Here is a 15,101-nt window from a genome sequence, read left to right on the forward strand (position 1 = left end):
AAAGGATGGCTACTTCTAAAGGATGGCTACATCAAAAGGATGGCTACATCAAAAGGATTGGAGCGAGCGGTCGCATCTGCACTCGGTCCGCAGGTAGTATTACATTTCATTACATTTCATTATAGTACAACGGTTTGATTTGTCTAATCTTAGCAATTTCTTCTTAGCTAGCTACATAGCCGTCTTTGTATCATAGATAATTGCGTAATTATCGTATTTCGTCGTCCTAACGCAGTCTACACTGCTATCTGCCCTGCAGCTAGCCAGCTAGTCTCCTCACCACGCGCTCTCACCACTGGCGTCCCCCAGGGCTCTGTTCTAGGCCCTCTCCTATTCTCGCTATACACCAAGTCACTTGGCTCTGTCATAACCTCACATGGTCTCTCCTATCATTGCTATGCAGACGACACACAATTAATCTTCTCCTTTCCCCCTTCTGATGACCAGGTGGCGAATCGCATCTCTGCATGTCTGGCAGACATATCAGTGTGGATGACGGATCACCACCTCAAGCTGAACCTCGGCAAGACGGAGCTGCTCTTCCTCCCGGGGAAGGACTGCCCGTTCCATGATCTCGCCATCACGGTTGACAACTCCATTGTGTCCTCCTCCCAGAGCGCTAAGAACCTTGGCGTGATCCTGGACAACACCCTGTCGTTCTCAACTAACATCAAGGCGGTGGCCCGTTTCTGTAGGTTCATGCTCTACAACATCCGCAGAGTACGACCCTGCCTCACACAGGAAGCGGCGCAGGTCCTAATCCAGGCACTTGTCATCTCCCGTCTGGATTACTGCAACTCGCTGTTGGCTGGGCTCCCTGCCTGTGCCATTAAACCCCTACAACTCATCCAGAACGCCGCAGCCCGTCTGGTGTTCAACCTTCCCAAGTTCTCTCACGTCACCCCGCTCCTCCGCTCTCTCCACTGGCTTCCAGTTGAAGCTCGCATCCGCTACAAGACCATTGTGCTTGCCTACGGAGCTGTGAGGGGAACGGCACCTCAGTACCTCCAGGCTCTGATCAGGCCCTACACCCAAACAAGGGCACTGCGTTCATCCACCTCTGGCCTGCTCGCCTCCCTACCACTGAGGAAGTACAGTTCCCGCTCAGCCCAGTCAAAACTGTTCGCTGCTCTGGCCCCCAATGGTGGAACAAACTCCCTCACGACGCCAGGACAGCGGAGTCAATCACCACCTTCCGGAGACACCTGAAACCCCACCTCTTTAAGGAATACCTAGGATAGGATAAAGTAATCCCTCTCACCCCCTTAAAAGATTTAGATGCACTACTGTTCCACTGGATGTCATAAGGTGAATGCACCAATTTGTAAGTCGCTCTGGATAAGAGCGTCTGCTAAATGACTTAAATGTAAATGTAATGTAATGGATGGCTACATCAAAAGGATGGCTACATCAAAAGGATGGCTACATCAAAAGGATGGCTACATCAAAAGGATGGCTACATCTAAAGGATGGATACATCAAAAGGATGGCTACATCAAAAGGATGGCTACATCAAAAGGATGGCTACATCAGCACTTTAATTGTGGATGAATGATCACAACCAATGTGATTTAATAAATCATCAAGGATGATTCAGCATGATCCTGTCATGTCGACTAGAAACAGAACTTGGATTGCACAAGTTGGTTCTTTGAGTTACTGAGAATACGGAATGGCGTGTGTGGTCCATTAACCACTTGGTATGATGTTGCTTTACAAGCTGGCCTTAACATAGATTTAAAGATTGTGGTGGTGGTCTATCATCACGTATCTAAAAAGAAAAACAAACAGACACATTGCACACTCATAGACGTCATCAATATACGAAGGGGAAGTAAGTGTAAGTAAGGGGAAGTAAGAGCTTCAGCACGGCTACACAGCTGTTTAGCTCTTCCTTTCTTTTTTCTTGTGTCTCCATTTTTTGGTTTGTTGCAAGTTACTTTTACTTCCTAACCTAAGTTGGTGGGGGTATTCTCTTCCCTTAGTTTGTCTGATGTCAGGCAAATCTAATGGGCTTCATGGTGGGTGTTTGTTAAGACGTGGATGAGTGCAAACCCTGGATGACGGACAGGGGTGCTGTATTAAGACGATGATGAGTGCAAACCCTGGATGACGGACAGGGGTGCTGTATTAAGACGATGATGAGTGCAAACCCTGGATGACGGACAGGGGTGCTGTATTAAGACGATGATGAGTGCAAACCCTGGATGACGGACAGGGGTGCTGTATTAAGACGATGATGAGTGCAAACCCTGGATGACGGACAGGGGTGCTGTATTGAAGCCACAGGCAGCAATCTTGGCACTCCTCCTCAATTGTAAAATATTTTGGAAGCTATAGAAATGCATTTATTAATGTCTTCATTTGTTTTTTTTTACCCATTTATTCTATTACAGGCACCTTTATGCATACTTTTAATGTATATTATGTGAGCTAAAATATTTTCCTTAAAGTATTTATTTTTTGTACTAATGTTACTGTCCTTACTACAACAAAAAAATACTTAAATACATGTCATTTCGTCCTTGAAACTTTTAATTGAAAATACTGTAGAATTCCATTCATTTCTATGGAGGACTGCTCCTACTAGGGAGTGGCGAACACATAGCATCAGCTTTCTAGGGTATATATACACTACCATTCAAAAGTTTGGGGTCACTTAGAAATGTCCTTGTTTTTGAAAGAAAAGCACATTTTTGGTCCATTAAAATAACATCAAATTGATCAGAAATACAGTGTAGACGTTGTTAATGTTGTAAATGACTATTGTAGCAAGAAAAGGCAGATTTTTTAAATGGAATATCTACATAGGTGTACATTATCAGCAACCATCACTCCTGTGTTCCAATGGCACGTTGTGTTAGCTAATTCAAGTTTATAATTTTAAAAGGCTAATTGATCATTAGAAAACCCTTTTGCAATTATGTTAGTACAGCTGAAAGCTGTTTTGCTGATTAAAGAAGCAATATATCTGGCCTTCTTTAGGCTAGTTGAGTATCTGGAGCATCAGCAATTGTGGGTTCGATTACAGGCTCAAAATGGTCAGAAACAAAGAACTTTCTTCTGAAACTCGTCAGTCTATTCTTGTAGGAAGGCTATTCCATGCGAGAAATTGCCAAGAAACTGAAGATCTCATGCAACGCTGTGTACTACTCCCTTCACAGAGTAGCGCAAAGTGGCTCTAACCAGAATAGAAAGAGAAGTGGGAGGCCCCGGTGCACAACTGAGCAAGAGGACAAGTAGATTAGAGTGTCTAGTTGTCCTAAAATATCCCAGGTCAGTGATTGGGGACATTGCCCTGTGTAGAGTGCTGCCTTTCAATCGGGATGTTTAAACAAGTGTCCTGACTCTCTGTGGTCACTAAAGATACTGTAAGAGTAGGGGTGTTAACTCTGGTATCCTGGCTACACTCCCAATCTGACCATCATTCTGTAGCCACCTAATCATCCCCAGCTTCCAATTGGCTCATTCATCTCTCCTGTAACTATTTCTCAGGTTGTTGCTGTAAATGATAATGTGTTCTCAGTCAAGTTAACAAGTTAAATGATACATTTAACCGCTGCGCTGAGTGGTCTAAGGCACTGCATCTCAGTGATAGAGGCATCACTACAGACCCATAGAGTCCCATAGGGCAGCGCACAATTGGCCAAGATGTGTCTGGGTTAGGGTTTGGCCTGGGTAGGCCGTCATTGTAAATAAGAATTTGTTTTTAACTGACTTGCCTAGTTAAATAAAGGTTAAACAACAGAGGTTAGGTGACAGTGTTGTAGAGGGAGCTGGGGTCAGCAGGGTTCTCTGTCTCTCCTTATGTCTTGGCTCCCTGAGGTTAGTTGACAGTGTAGTAGATGGAGCTGGGGTCAGCAGGGTTCTCTGTCTCTCCTTATGTCTTGTCTCCCTGAGGTTACTTGACAGTGGAATAGAGGGGGGTTTGGCCGGCCATGATGTCCTTGTCCAAAAAATAGGCACGGTGGGCTTTTGGTTTCTCTCCCTCTAAAAACAGAAATAAATTAGCAAATAAATTCATTAAAAATCCTACAATGTGATTTTCTGGATTTTTTCCCTCATTTTGTCTGTCATAGTTGAAGTGTACCTATGATGAAAATTACAGGCCTCTCTCATCTTTTTAAGTGGGAGAACTTGCACAATTGGTGGCTGACTAAATACTTTTTTGCCCCACTGTATATATATGTCTAGCCTATTGCCACCCTCTTGAAGGTGAATAGAAACATTAACTTATTAAAGTTATTTCCTGCAATTCTACACATTTTGCCATGGGTGTAGAGTAAATGTTCCAGTTTTTAAACAAGATTTTGGCCGTTGCATACATTTTGTCATGGGGCAGAGACAAGATGTTGCTATTTTATAAAAAATGTCATGCAATTCTACAAATGTTTCCATGGGGCAGAGATTCATTTTTGCATTTTTAAAGACAATTCTGCACATTTTGCCATGACTCATGACATGTTAATGATATCTGAGTAAGAATGACTAACAAAGTCAATACAAGCCCCCTGGAGGTCAGGGCCCCCTGGCATGTGCCCTGCGTGCCCAGTCGGTATTTGGACATGATTACTACAAGATTAGAAAGCTAGCTAGACTCATTTACAAATCTAAAAATTGTTAGCTGACATGGCAAATTTAGTGACTGTCATTGACTAACATAAGAAGAGAAAAACTGCTGATGCACAACTAAAATGTCAAACTTTCACCTTGTGTATTCTACTATTCTAACTCTCAACAGTATGTTGAGACACTGGGTTTACTTTTTAAATTGGTTTCGGGGGGCCCCTAGTGGCCAGGAACGCTCCACCAGGCCGACATGAAATTCAGCAGCAGGTAAAGGTGAAAAAACTAAAAACTGTGTAGGCTACTGTATTGTGGAAGTGTATAGTAAAAAAAACACCTCTGTACTGTACTGACAAAGAGTTAGACATAATACATTTTTAATCGTTTATTTAAAAACTGTTTCATACATTAATTTAAACGTTAGAAAAGCATTGTGTTCATAAAAAAAAAAAAGGTTAGGAAAAAACATATGGATAAACAAAATCTGAATGTCTCTTTGCTGACTTTCTTCATAATGGACAGGGGGAAAAACATATGGATAAACAAAATCTGAATGTCTCTTTGCTGACTTCCTTCATAATGGACAGGGGAAAAAACATATGGATAAACAAAATCTGAATGTCTCTTTGCTGACTTCCTTCATAATGGACAGGGGGAAAAAACATATGGATAAACAAAATCTGAATGTCTCTGCTGACTTCCTTCATAATGGACAGGGGGAAAAACATATGGATAAACAAAATCTGAATGTCTCTTTGCTGACTTCCTTCATAATGGACAGGGGAAAAAACATATGGATAAACAAAATCTGAATGTCTCTTTGCTGACTTTCTTCATAATGGACAGGGGGAAAAACATATGGATAAACAAAATCTGAATGTCTCTGCTGACTTCCTTCATAATGGACAGGGGGAAAAACATATGGATAAACAAAATCTGAATGTCTCTTTGCTGACTTCCTTCATAATGGACAGGGGAAAAAACATATGGATAAACAAAATCTGAATGTCTCTGCTGACTTCCTTCATAATGGACAGGGGGAAAAAACACAAGGATAAACAAAATCTGAATGTCTCTTTGCTGACTTCCTTCATAATGGACAGGGGGAAAAACATATGGATAAACAAAATCTGAATGTCTCTTTGCTGACTTCCTTCATAATGGACAGGGGGAAAAACATATGGATGAACAAAATCTGAATGTCTCTGCTGACTTCCTTCATAATGGACAGGGGAAAAAACATATGGATAAACAAAATCTGAATGTCTCTTTGCTGACTTCCTTCATAATGGACAGGGGGAAAAACATATGGATAAACAAAATCTGAATGTCTCTTTGCTGACTTCCTTCATAATGGACAGGGGAAAAAACATATGGATAAACAAAATCTGAATGTCTCTGCTGACTTCCTTCATAATGGACAGGGGGAAAAAACATATGGATAAACAAAATCTGAATGTCTCTTTGCTGACTTTCTTCATAATGGACAGGGGGAAAAACATATGGATAAACAAAATCTGAATGTCTCTGCTGACTTCCTTCATAATGGACAGGGGGAAAAACATATGGATAAACAAAATCTGAATGTCTCTTTGCTGACTTCCTTCATAATGGACAGGGGAAAAAACATATGGATAAACAAAATCTGAATGTCTCTGCTGACTTCCTTCATAATGGACAGGGGGAAAAAACATATGGATAAACAAAATCTGAATGTCTCTTTGCTGACTTCCTTCATAATGGACAGGGGGAAAAACATATGCATAAACAAAATCTGAATGTCTCTTTGCTGACTTCCTTCATAATGGACAGGGGGAAAAACATATGGATGAACAAAATCTGAATGTCTCTGCTGACTTCCTTCATAATGGACAGGGGAAAAAACATATGGATAAACAAAATCTGAATGTCTCTTTGCTGACTTCCTTCATAATGGACAGGGGAAAAAACATATGGATAAACAAAATCTGAATGTCTCTTTGCTGACTTCCTTCATAATGGACAGGGGAAAAAACATATGGATAAACAAAATCTGAATGTCTCTTTGCTGACTTCCTTCATAATGGACAGGGGAAAAAACATATGGATAAACAAAATCTGAATGTCTCTTTGCTGACTTCCTTCATAATGGACAGGGGAAAAAACATATGGATAAACAAAATCTGAATGTCTCTTTGCTGACTTCCTTCATAATGGACAGGGGAAAAACATATGGATAAACAAAATCTGAATGTCGCTTTGCTGACTTCCTTCATAATGGACAGGGGGAAAAACATATGGATAAACAAAATCTGAATGTCTCTTTGCTGACTTCCTTCATAATGGACGGGGGGGAAAAACATATGGATAAACAAAATCTGAATGTCTCTTTGCTGACTTCCTTCATAATGGACAGGGGAAAAACATATGGATAAACAAAATCTGAATGTCTCTTTGCTGACTTCCTTCATAATGGACAGGGGGAAAAAACATATGGATAAACAAAATCTGAATGTCTCTTTGCTGACTTCCTTCATAATGGACAGGGGAAAAAACATATGGATAAACAAAATCTGAATGTCTCTGCTGACTTCCTTCATAATGGACAGGGGAAAAAACATATGGATAAACAAAATCTGAATGTCTCTTTGCTGACTTCCTTCATAATGGACAGGGGAAAAAACATATGGATAAACAAAATCTGAATGTCTCTTTGCTGACTTTCTTCATAATGGACAGGGGGAAAAACATATGGATAAACAAAATCTGAATGTCTCTGCTGACTTCCTTCATAATGGACAGGGGGAAAAACATATGGATAAACAAAATCTGAATGTCTCTTTGCTGACTTCCTTCATAATGGACAGGGGAAAAACATATGGATAAACAAAATCTGAATGTCTCTTTGCTGACTTCCTTCATAATGGACAGGGGGAAAACATATGGATAAACAAAATCTGAATGTCTCTTTGCTGACTTCCTTCATAATGGACAGGGGAAAAACATATGGATAAACAAAATCTGAATGTCTCTTTGCTGACTTCCTTCATAATGGACAGGGGAAAAAACATATGGATAAACAAAATCTGAATGTCTCTTTGCTGACTTCCTTCATAATGGACAGGGGAAAAAACATAATAAACAAAATCTGAATGTCTCTTTGCTGACTTCCTTCATAATGGACAGGGGAAAAACATATGGATAAACAAAATCTGAATGTCTCTTTGCTGACTTCCTTCATAATGGACAGGGGAAAAAACATATGGATAAACAAAATCTGAATGTCTCTTTGCTGACTTCCTTCATAATGGACAGGGGAAAAACATATGGATAAACAAAATCTGAATGTCTCTTTGCTGACTTCCTTCATAATGGACAGGGGAAAAACATATGGATAAACAAAATCTGAATGTCTCTGCTGACTTCCTTCATAATGGACAGGGGAAAAACATATGGATAAACAAAATCTGAATGTCTCTTTGCTGACTTCCTTCATAATGGACAGGGGAAAAACATATGGATAAACAAAATCTGAATGTCTCTTTGCTGACTTCCTTCATAATGGACAGGGGAAAAACATATGGATAAACAAAATCTGAATGTCTCTTGCTGACTTCCTTCATAATGGACAGGGGAAAAAACATATGGATAAACAAAATCTGAATGTCTCTTTGCTGACTTCCTTCATAATGGACAGGGGAAAAACATATGGATAAACAAAATCTGAATGTCTCTTTGCTGACTTTTCATAATGGACAGGGGGAAAACATATGGATAAACAAAATCTGAATGTCTCTGCTGACTTCCTTCATAATGGACAGGGGGAAAACATATGGATAAACAAAATCTGAATGTCTCTTTGCTGACTTCCTTCATAATGGACAGGGGAAAAACATATGGATAAACAAAATCTGAATGTCTCTTTGCTGACTTCCTTCATAATGGACAGGGGAAAAACATATGGATAAACAAAATCTGAATGTCTCTTTGCTGACTTCCTTCATAATGGACAGGGGAAAAACATATGGATAAACAAAATCTGAATGTCTCTTTGCTGACTTCCTTCATAATGGACAGGGGAAAAAACATATGGATAAACAAAATCTGAATGTCTCTTTGCTGACTTCCTTCATAATGGACAGGGGAAAAACATATGGATAAACAAAATCTGAATGTCTCTGCTGACTTCCTTCATAATGGACAGGGGAAAAACATATGGATAAACAAAATCTGAATGTCTCTTTGCTGACTTCCTTCATAATGGACAGGGGAAAAACATATGGATAAACAAAATCTGAATGTCTCTTTGCTGACTTCCTTCATAATGGACAGGGGAAAAACATATGGATAAACAAAATCTGAATGTCTCTTTGCTGACTTCCTTCATAATGGACAGGGGAAAAACATATGGATAAACAAAATCTGAATGTCTCTTTGCTGACTTCCTTCATAATGGACAGGGGAAAAACATATGGATAAACAAAATCTGAATGTCTCTTTGCTGACTTCCTTCATAATGGACAGGGAAAAAACATATGGATAAACAAAATCTGAATGTCTCTTTGCTGACTTCCTTCATAATGGACAGGGGAAAAAACATATGGATAAACAAAATCTGAATGTCTCTTTGCTGACTTCCTTCATAATGGACAGGGGAAAAAACATATGGATAAACAAAATCTGAATGTCTCTTTGCTGACTTCCTTCATAATGGACAGGGGAAAAACATATGGATAAACAAAATCTGAATGTCTCTTTGCTGACTTCCTTCATAATGGACAGGGGAAAAACATATGGATAAACAAAATCTGAATGTCTCTTTGCTGACTTCCTTCATAATGGACAGGGGAAAAAACATATGGATAAACAAAATCTGAATGTCTCTTTGCTGACTTCCTTCATAATGGACAGGGGAAAAAACATATGGATAAACAAAATCTGAATGTCTCTTTGCTGACTTCCTTCATAATGGACAGGGGGGAAAAACATATGGATAAACAAAATCTGAATGTCTCTTTGCTGACTTCCTTCATAATGGACAGGGGAAAAAACATATGGATAAACAAAATCTGAATGTCTCTTTGCTGACTTCCTTCATAATGGACAGGGGAAAAAACATATGGATAAACAAAATCTGAATGTCTCTTTGCTGACTTCCTTCATAATGGACAGGGAAAAACATATGGATAAACAAAATCTGAATGTCTCTTTGCTGACTTCCTTCATAATGGACAGGGGAAAAAACATATGGATAAACAAAATCTGAATGTCTCTTTGCTGACTTCCTTCATAATGGACAGGGGAAAAAACATATGGATAAACAAAATCTGAATGTCTCTTTGCTGACTTCCTTCATAATGGACAGGGGAAAAAACATATGGATAAACAAAATCTGAATGTCTCTTTGCTGACTTCCTTCATAATGGACAGGGGAAAAACATATGGATAAACAAAATCTGAATGTCTCTTTGCTGACTTCCTTCATAATGGACAGGGGAAAAACATATGGATAAACAAAATCTGAATGTCTCTTTGCTGACTTCCTTCATAATGGACAGGGGAAAAACATATGGATAAACAAAATCTGAATGTCTCTTGCTGACTTCCTTCATAATGGACAGGGAAAAAACATATGGATAAACAAAATCTGAATGTCTCTTTGCTGACTTCCTTCATAATGGACAGGGGAAAAACATATGGATAAACAAAATCTGAATGTCTCTTTGCTGACTTCCTTCATTCATAATGGACAGGGGAAAAACATATGGATAAACAAAATCTGAATGTCTCTTTGCTGACTTCCTTCATAATGGACAGGGAAAAAACATATGGATAAACAAAATCTGAATGTCTCTTTGCTGACTTCCTTCATAATGGACAGGGGAAAAAACATATGGATAAACAAAATCTGAATGTCTCTTTGCTGACTTCCTTCATAATGGACAGGGGAAAAAACATATGGATAAACAAAATCTGAATGTCAAAATCTGAATGTCTGCTGACTTCCTTCATAATGGACAGGGGAAAAACATATGGATAAACAAAATCTGAATGTCTCTTTGCTGACTTCCTTCATAATGGACAGGGGAAAACATATGGATAAACAAAATCTGAATGTCTCTTTGCTGACTTCCTTCATAATGGACAGGGGAAAAAACATATGGATAAACAAAATCTGAATGTCTCTGCTGACTTCCTTCATAATGGACAGGGGAAAAACATATGGATAAACAAAATCTGAATGTCTCTTTGCTGACTTCCTTCATAATGGACAGGGGAAAAAAACATATGGATAAACAAAATCTGAATGTCTCTTTGCTGACTTCCTTCATAATGGACAGGGGAAAAAACATATGGATAAACAAAATCTGAATGTCTCTGCTGACTTCCTTCATAATGGACAGGGGAAAAAACATATGGATAAACAAAATCTGAATGTCTCTTTGCTGACTTCCTTCATAATGGACAGGGGAAAAAACATATGGATAAACAAAATCTGAATGTCTCTTTGCTGACTTCCTTCATAATGGACAGGGGAAAAACATATGGATAAACAAAATCTGAATGTCTCTTTGCTGACTTCCTTCAAATGGACAGGGGAAAAAACATATGGATAAACAAAATCTGAATGTCTCTTTGCTGACTTCCTTCATAATGGACAGGGGAAAAACATATGGATAAACAAAATCTGAATGTCTCTTTGCTGACTTCCTTCATAATGGACAGGGGGAAAAACATATGGATAAACAAAATCTGAATGTCTCTTTGCTGACTTCCTTCATAATGGACAGGGGGAAAAACATATGGATAAACAAAATCTGAATGTCTCTTTGCTGACTTCCTTCATAATGGACAGGGGAAAAAACATATGGATAAACAAAATCTGAATGTCTCTTTGCTGACTTCCTTCATAAATGGACAGGGGGAAAAACATATGGATAAACAAAATCTGAATGTCTCTGCTGACTTCCTTCATAATGGACAGGGGAAAAAACATATGGATAAACAAAATCTGAATGTCTCTTTGCTGACTTCCTTCATAATGGACAGGGGAAAAAACATATGGATAAACAAAATCTGAATGTCTCTTTGCTGACTTCCTTCATAATGGACAGGGGAAAAAACATATGGATAAACAAAATCTGAATGTCTCTTTGCTGACTTCCTTCATAATGGACAGGGGGAAAAACATATGGATAAACAAAATCTGAATGTCTCTGCTGACTTCCTTCATAATGGACAGGGGGAAAAACATATGGATAAACAAAATCTGAATGTCTCTTTGCTGACTTCCTTCATAATGGACAGGGGAAAAAACATATGGATAAACAAAATCTGAATGTCTCTTTGCTGACTTCCTTCATAATGGACAGGGGAAAAAACATATGGATAAACAAAATCTGAATGTCTCTTTGCTGACTTCCTTCATAATGGACAGGGGAAAAAACATATGGATAAACAAAATCTGAATGTCTCTTTGCTGACTTCCTTCATAATGGACAGGGGAAAAAACATATGGATAAACAAAATCTGAATGTCTCTTTGCTGACTTCCTTCATAATGGACAGGGGGGAAAAACATATGGATAAACAAAATCTGAATGTCTCTTTGCTGACTTCCTTCATAATGGACAGGGGAAAAAACATATGGATAAACAAAATCTGAATGTCTCTTTGCTGACTTCCTTCATAATGGACAGGGGGGAAAAACATATGGATAAACAAAATCTGAATGTCTCTTTGCTGACTTCCTTCATAATGGACAGGGGAAAAAACATATGGATAAACAAAATCTGAATGTCTCTTTGCTGACTTCCTTCATAATGGACAAAAAAACATATGGATAAACAAAATCTGAATGTCTCTTTGCTGACTTCCTTCATAATGGACAGGGGGAAAAACATATGGATAAACAAAATCTGAATGTCTCTGCTGACTTCCTTCATAATGGACAGGGGAAAAAACATATGGATAAACAAAATCTGAATGTCTCTTTGCTGACTTCCTTCATAATGGACAGGGGAAAAAACATATGGATAAACAAAATCTGAATGTCTCTTTGCTGACTTCCTTCATAATGGACAGGGGAAAAACATATGGATAAACAAAATCTGAATGTCTCTTTGCTGACTTCCTTCATAATGGACAGGGGAAAAACATATGGATAAACAAAATCTGAATGTCTCTTTGCTGACTTCCTTCATAATGGACAGGGGAAAAACATATGGATAAACAAAATCTGAATGTCTCTTTGCTGACTTCCTTCATAATGGACAGGGAAAAACATATGGATAAACAAAATCTGAATGTCTCTTTGCTGACTTCCTTCATAATGGACAGGGGAAAAAACATATGGATAAACAAAATCTGAATGTCTCTTTGCTGACTTCCTTCATAATGGACAGGGGAAAAACATATGGATAAACAAAATCTGAATGTCTCTTTGCTGACTTCCTTCATAATGGACAGGGGAAAAACATATGGATAAACAAAATCTGAATGTCTCTTTGCTGACTTCCTTCATAATGGACAGGGGAAAAACATATGGATAAACAAAATCTGAATGTCTCTTTGCTGACTTCCTTCATAATGGACAGGGGGAAAAAACATATGGATAAACAAAATCTGAATGTCTCTTTGCTGACTTCCTTCATAAATGGACAGGGGAAAAACATGGATAAACAAAATCTGAATGTCTCTTTGCTGACTTCCTTCATAATGGACAGGGAAAAACATATGGATAAACAAAATCTGAATGTCTCTTTGCTGACTTCCTTCATAATGGACAGGGGAAAAACATATGGATAAACAAAATCTGAATGTCTCTTTGCTGACTTCCTTCATAATGGACAGGGGAAAAACATATGGATAAACAAAATCTGAATGTCTCTTTTGCTGACTTCCTTCATAATGGACAGGGGAAAAACATATGGATAAACAAAATCTGAATGTCTCTTTGCTGACTTCCTTCATAATGGACAGGGAAAAAACATATGGATAAACAAAATCTGAATGTCTCTTTTGCTGACTTCCTTCATAATGGACAGGGGAAAAAACATATGGATAAACAAAATCTGAATGTCTCTTTTGCTGACTTCCTTCATAATGGACAGGGGAAAAAACATATGGATAAACAAAATCTGAATGTCTCTTTGCTGACTTCCTTCATAATGGACAGGGGAAAAAACATATGGATAAACAAAATCTGAATGTCTCTTTGCTGACTTCCTTCATAATGGACAGGGGGAAAAAACATATGGATAAACAAAATCTGAATGTCTCTTTGCTGACTTCCTTCGAAATGGACAGGGGAAAAAACATGGATAAACAAAATCTGAATGTCTCTTTGCTGACTTCCTTCATAATGGACAGGGGAAAAAACATATGGATAAACAAAATCTGAATGTCTCTGCTGACTTCCTTCATAATGGACAGGGGAAAAAACATATGGATAAACAAAATCTGAATGTCTCTTTGCTGACTTCCTTCATAATGGACAGGGGGAAAAAACATATGGATAAACAAAATCTGAATGTCTCTTTGCTGACTTCCTTCATAATGGACAGGGGAAAAAACATATGGATAAACAAAATCTGAATGTCTCTTTGCTGACTTCCTTCATAATGGACAGGGGAAAAAACATATGGATAAACAAAATCTGAATGTCTCTTTGCTGACTTCCTTCATAATGGACAGGGGGAAAAACATATGGATAAACAAAATCTGAATGTCTCTTTACTGACTTCCTTCATAATGGACAGGGGGGAAAAACATATGGATAAACAAAATCTGAATGTCTCTGCTGACTTCCTTCATAATGGACAGGGGAAAAAACATATGGATAAACAAAATCTGAATGTCTCTTCGCTGACTTCCTTCATAATGGACAGGGGAAAAAACATATGGATAAACAAAATCTGAATGTCTCTTTGCTGACTTCCTTCATAATGGACAGGGGAAAAAACATATGGATAAACAAAATCTGAATGTCTCTTTTGCTGACTTCCTTCATAATGGACAGGGGAAAAAACATATGGATAAACAAAATCTGAATGTCTCTTTGCTGACTTCCTTCATAATGGACAGGGGAAAAAACATATGGATAAACAAAATCTGAATGTCTCTTTGCTGACTTCCTTCATAATGGACAGGGGAAAAACATATGGATAAACAAAATCTGAATGTCTCTTTGCTGACTTCCTTCATAATGGACAGGGGAAAAAACATATGGATAAACAAAATCTGAATGTCTCTTTGCTGACTTCCTTCATAATGGACAGGGGGAAAAAACATATGGATAAACAAAATCTGAATGTCTCTTTGCTGACTTCCTTCATAATGGACAGGGGAAAAAACATATGGATAAACAAAATCTGAATGTCTCTTTGCTGACTTCCTTCATAATGGACAGGGGGAAAAAACATATGGATAAACAAAATCTGAATGTCTCTTTGCTGACTTCCTTCATAATGGACAGGGGAAAAAACATATGGATAAACAAAATCTGAATGTCTCTTTGCTGACTTCCTTCATAATGGACAGGGGGGAAAACAAACT

Source organism: Oncorhynchus nerka, linkage group LG13 (genome assembly GCF_034236695.1).
Source record: "Oncorhynchus nerka isolate Pitt River linkage group LG13, Oner_Uvic_2.0, whole genome shotgun sequence".
NCBI lineage: Eukaryota > Metazoa > Chordata > Actinopteri > Salmoniformes > Salmonidae > Oncorhynchus > Oncorhynchus nerka.